Here is a 6,158-nt window from a genome sequence, read left to right as displayed (position 1 = left end):
GACCCACTGTCTATGCCTACCACTAACAGCTATATCAACACCCATTTGCACTGGATATCAAAGTGTACACACCCCTGTTGGAATGCCAGGTCTGTGTGCTGTATGGCAAAGAGACCACAGAAAGTCTTGGCAAAACATTTCTCACCTCAAATGTGACCCATAACCTGTACAATTCTGTTGAAAAAGAACAAAGCTGTTTCATGGAAGGTGAGCAACCATTGCCAAGTGAAGATGTGTATGACATTAGAGTACAAACCAAGACAAATAGATGCTGTCATCATCTTAGCAGCTGTTTACACAACATATCAGAGTAAGGGTAAGCACACATATTCAACTGACTTCCTCTACTGAGTACTAATTCCCATATGTTTCCACAGGACAGGTTGTTATGTTCCCTATTGAACTGAGCAGGCTATAGGACACATCACAGGTGGTGATTGTGTCGACATGTGCTTTTGTGGGGTCATGTTCCAATTGCACAAGTACCATGCATTGTAACAGGGGTGTGTACACTTCATATCCACTGTAGCTATATGGAATCAGCAGTACCTGACCTGTACAACTATCCTCCATCAACAATCGAGTAATCCCCCTTGGTGGACAGCAGCAAGACACAAAGCACATCATAGGTTCCTACAGTGGCTGTACAGAGACATATAGATGCAGACCACAACTTGGAAACAAGTGCACCTCTATCTGAGCAAGCATGTAGGTTCACAGGTGACTTTCTGTAAGGCTGACTATGAGTAGAAATCTGACATATTCAAACCACCAAGGCCAATTGCAACCATGTCTCCACATATGTACACGGTCTCAGAGCCAGTAACACAAGGCAGCCTGCACTGGGGGTAAAGCACACCTCATACACACATGCCATGGATACAGGCAATCCTCATCAAACAGGATAGGCAGGAACAGTGGCACCCTGTTCACAACTTTAGTACAGGGGGATATGCACATCAACCACACTCTTGCCTGCATCAATGGTCAGCATGGACATAATGCCGACTGATGGCCACAACAGCAAGTCTTCATAGGGCATGATAACATCACAGTTTGCCTCCTACATGAACACAGGCATGTGGTCACAGTTCCGTCACACACTACAGTCGAACACACACATGCCACCATCCACATACCATCCAAATGGAAGATGGCCACTGTCATCCCTCTACACAAAAATGAATGGTGAATAATGGATTATGCCATTAAGTGTCCAACATTGGGGGAACTGGACAGGTCAGGGCCAGGAATATAATGCAAGATGTCAAAGCCATGATAGCTTACAGTGTTATGGTATAGTCTGGATTATTTGCAAGTAATATCTACTGTTGATGTTCACATGGACAACTGTATGAGGTCCTGTTCATAGGTTCATAGGTACATACTAGGCTATCTGCCCTAGGGCATTTATAAACCTAGCCAGAATGTGTTTGGCTTTCGCCACCCATTTTAAATTTATTTTGCTATGCCCTTTTTCGAGGTTAGTATACTGTGCCTCTGTCTAACAGTGACACAGAAGTGATACCCGGGGTAAACCTACGATCTCCCATCCACTCATCAAGATTCCTCTTGAAGAGAGTCATTGAGGGACTCTGCCTAACCTGGACTGGGATTTTATTCCAGAGTGAAGGGAGCCTCTGGGTTATGAATCTGTCCCTCCAGCATGTCCTATTTATTTCAGTGCTGAGGTTCAAGTCTCTTGAGTGCGTAGCTCGATGGGATTTGGATTTTCTGAGGTGCAGCATGTCCATTAATTCTGGGTTGGACATGGCTTCATACGTCAGGCACAGATCGCCTCTGAACAGGCGGTATGCCACTGAGTAGAACTGGAGTTTCTTTAACCGGGCAGCATATGGCATCTGTTTGAGCCTCTTGATCCTCTTGGTGAGGTACTTTTGGGGTCTTTCCAGTTGCTGCAGGTGTCTGGTAAGGTACATCCCAAAAGGGGCATTGTACTCAATTATGGGCCTGATGAGGGATGAGTAAAGAGGCACGATGACCTCCCCTGATCTAGATGTGAATCCCTTCATGATTATGTGGGCTATATAAAATGTTTTTCTAACCACTTTGGCCACGTGGTTGTCAAATGAGAGATTGCTATCAACTTGGGTCCCCAGGTCCCTAATTTCTTCTTCTGTTCTTAATGGATTACCACCTATGTGGTAATTTGTGGGCACTTTGTTTTTGCCAAAGGGGATGACTATACACTTTTTGGCATTTAGCTTGAGGCCATGGCTCTGGCACCAGTTGTCTGTTTCTATGAGGCCCTTTTGGTGGATGCTTGTGTCGGCTGGAGAGTCGATTATGGCTGCCAGTTTGCAGTCATCTGCGAACTTGGTCAGCCATAGTCCTTCCATGTTGGCCTGTACCTCTGAGAAATATATACAGAACAAGAGAGGTCCCAGGACTGAGCCTTGTGGGACACCACTTGTAACCGGTTTGGAGTCTGACATGGCTCCAGCAATTCTAACCATGTGGGTTCTGTCCTTGAGCCAGTTTGCAATCCATCTAGTGACATAGGGGTTTATATTTAAGCTGGTGAGCTTATCTATAATGCCCGAGTGGGGTATTGTATCGAAGGCTTTTGCAAGGCCCAGGTAGGCTGTGTGGACAACCTTCCCCTCGTCAATGGCCTTGGTGACTGTTTCAAAGAAATCAACCAGGTTTAAGAGGCAGGATCTGCCCTTAACAAAGCCAAACTGGGTAGGATCCAGTGTCTGTAGGTCCACAATATCTTTATTTATGAGGTCCATGATGATCCTTTCCATAGCTTTGCAGACCAAGCTAGTCAGGCTTATGGGGCAATTGTTTCCAGGATCCGTTGAGGCACCACCTTTATGGAGAGGGACCACTGTTGCTGTACGCCACTCTTTGGGCACATATCCTGTAGTAAGGCTGAGATTGAACAGTAGTTTTATGTTTGGGTTTAGCTCTTCTTGGTGTTCATGTAGGACGCAGCCCAGGACACCATCTGGTCCCATTGATGCTGTGTTTTTTGCTTTGGAGAGGGCAGCTCTTACCTGAGCATCTGAGATGTCAGGCGTGCATCACTCTGCTGGGATAGATATTTGCCCTTTCGGTGGGGGGGGAGAAGTTTGCGCTGAATCTGTCAGCTAGGATGTTGGCAATGTCTGTGGGTTCAGTGTATTTTTTTTAATTTTGGACTAATTCTGATCATATCTGGGAATTACCACCCAGGTTCCTAACATAACTAAAGAAAGCCTTGTGATTATCCTTAGTGTCCTGTGCAATTTTTCTCTCGAAGCTTGCATTAGACAATTTTATGAGTGCCCATAGTTTTTTGCTAATACTGGTCAGTGATGCCTTCCCTTTTTGGGATTTTGCTCTATCATTTAGTAGCTTCCTCCTTCTATTGTATAGTTTGTCTATGGCTGGGGTCCACCAGACAGGACGTCTGCCTTTGGAGGATTGGGTCTTGGTTTTATTTGGGATCACATGATCCATGCATTCCTGAAGGTGTTCATAGAATGCGTTTATAAAGGATTCTGCGGTCTGGGCCATATTTTCCACAGGTTCGGGGGCTTTGAAGGATTCCACCTCGGTTTTGAGGAATGTGAAATTTGCTTTAGAGAAGTTTTTCACTGTGGTTGGGTGGGGTCGGGATGTGAATATCCAGTGAGATTAGTTTATGGTCTGATCTTACCAGTGAGGGATACACTTCTGGTCTGGAGCATAGAGTCCCCATGTTGGTGATGATCAGGTCCAGTATGTTTTCCCCTCTTGTGGGAATGGTAACAAGTTGTTCCATAGCATTTGAGTTTATAAATTCTAGGAACCTTTGGGCTAGGGTGTTGGAGCTAGAGTAATGCTCCCAGTTTATGTTTGGGTAGTTGAAGTCGCCCAATATAATGGTGTTTGGAGAGATCTTCATATTTTCCAGTGTTCTCAGGAAGGCTGAGTGGGGTTCCTGGGTTTGGGTTGGTGGTCTGTAGCAGGCTATAAACTGGAAGGCAGTTTTACCCCTTGTTAGTTGCACATGGATTGTCTCTGATGCTTCGTGCTTTGCCACCAACCTGGAGGTGTGGGTATCTTTGATGAATATCGATACTCCCCCTCCTTTTGTGGTTCAGTCCAAGTTTTGGGGCCGAAAAGCATGGTATGAGGTATAACCTGGTAGTGCTGGGGTGCTCTCGGGAGCCCTGACCCAGGTTTCTGTTACTGCACAGATATCGATGTTCTACATGCTAAGGAGAGTTTTGAGTGCGTGCATCTTGAGGTTTAGACTTCTGACGTTGAGTAGCATTACTCTTAGTTTCTTATCCCTTGTGATACCTATGGAGGTGGGTTTGTCTTTTGAGCCTTGCCTAAAAAAGGCACTATGGGGGTAGCAAGAGCCTTTGCCAATATCCGAAAGTCCAGGGGTGACAGATGCAACCTGTAATGTGAGCCTAACATAATGGTTGTTTTGTTCAGGTTTGCCAATACACCAGTGATGTTATGGCCAAGCTATTTGGCATGCACACATTTAACACACCTACCCATAATGCATGCTGTACATGTTCACTTATTGTTGGTGTTAGCTGCACTGCATCACAGTGCCCACCATGGTGACATATCTGAAGGGTATGTAAGAGTCTTGCAGTATACCTAAAAACCTGTCAGTGCAAGATGTGTAGACAGAGTTGAACATAATGGTGTGACAAATGGCCTACAGTAGGGATATGTCTGAAACATTACCATTATACAGTTGCTACAACAGTGTATATACCACTCTTACAATGTCAACTGTTCCTTATTTAAACAATGGCAAACCACAATACCACATGCCACACCTTTTACAACCTGTAATGTGAGCCTAACATAAGCAATGAATGTGTAATATGGAATATTATGTTAGGACAACAAATATGGGGAATACATACCTTAACAAACACTGAAAGCATGCGTGACCTTTTTATTTCCTGTTTATGTCTTCCATGTACAATGTCCAGGGAACATCTGCCCACATTCGCAAACATGGAAAACGATGCAGTCATCCACTACCTCATCATGCATCATGTCATCCTATTCAGCTGCAGGGCCCAAGATCTGCAGGAGAGGACCGCCCTGTGGAACAGGGTCGTCTACAGGGTAAATGATGCCGGCCTGCATAACCAAAATTATGAGCAGGTGTGGCATTGCTGCACAAATCTGATCCACTATGCCCATCAACATGCTGCTCCAGTTAGGAGGGACCAGCTAGCCACAGGTGTGGGTCATTCCATCTAGCCCCCACTGACACATGTTGAGGAGCTCTTCGCTATCCTTGGGGCACCCACCCACCAGCCAAGCCAGCAGGCTGAAGACAGCATTGTGGAGGTGGGTGCCACTCACACAATGGGCGAGGAGCATGCAGGTAAGGCTTGAGGGCACATTACTAAACCACTGTTGCATATCCATTTTCATCTGTAAAGTATGTACATGCATATGTCTGATAAGATAGTCTGTTGCTGCAGTGTAGTAATGAACGATGTGTATAATCTCTAATATTGTGAGTTTGCATTATCAATGTGCTGAAATGCCTGCTCCCACCCTGTACCAATGCCACAGGTGTGGCTACTGATATTACTTCTCTCACACAACTATTTAAATCCCTCTGGTATACAACCGAGGCAGCAGCCTGTAGCTTGTGAGTATGGTGTTGTTTTGTTCAGGTTTGCCAATACACCAGTGATGTTATGGCCAAGCTATTTGGCATGCACACATTTAACACACCTACCCATAATGCATGCTGTACACATTCACTTATTGTTGGTGGTAGCTGCACTGCATCACAGTGCTCACCACGGTGGCATATCTGAAGGGTATGTAAGAGTCTTGCAGTATACCTAAAAACCTGTCAGTGCAAGATGCGTAGACAGGGTTGAACATAATGGTGTGACAAATGGCCTACAGTAGGGATATGCCTGAAACATTACCATTATACAGTTGCTACAACAGTGCATACACCACTATTACAATGTCAACTGTTCCTGATATAAACAATGGCAAACCACAAGTTGGCACTTGCCTGGATTCTGTATAAGTGTGGCCTATGGGTTAGGGTAATCAGATGGAAGAGTTGCCCACATGATACATCATTCAGGGCTCTCTACAGGTAGCATAAACTTAACATCAAGTCTCCCAAAGGCATGTGTTGCATTGTGTAATGGTGT

This window comes from Protopterus annectens, chromosome 10.part0 (assembly GCF_019279795.1).
Source record: "Protopterus annectens isolate FY-2018-M chromosome 10.part0, PAN1.0, whole genome shotgun sequence".
NCBI lineage: Eukaryota > Metazoa > Chordata > Ceratodontiformes > Protopteridae > Protopterus > Protopterus annectens.
The sequence above is the reverse complement of the archived record's forward strand: the minus strand, read 5'-3'. Positions refer to the sequence as shown.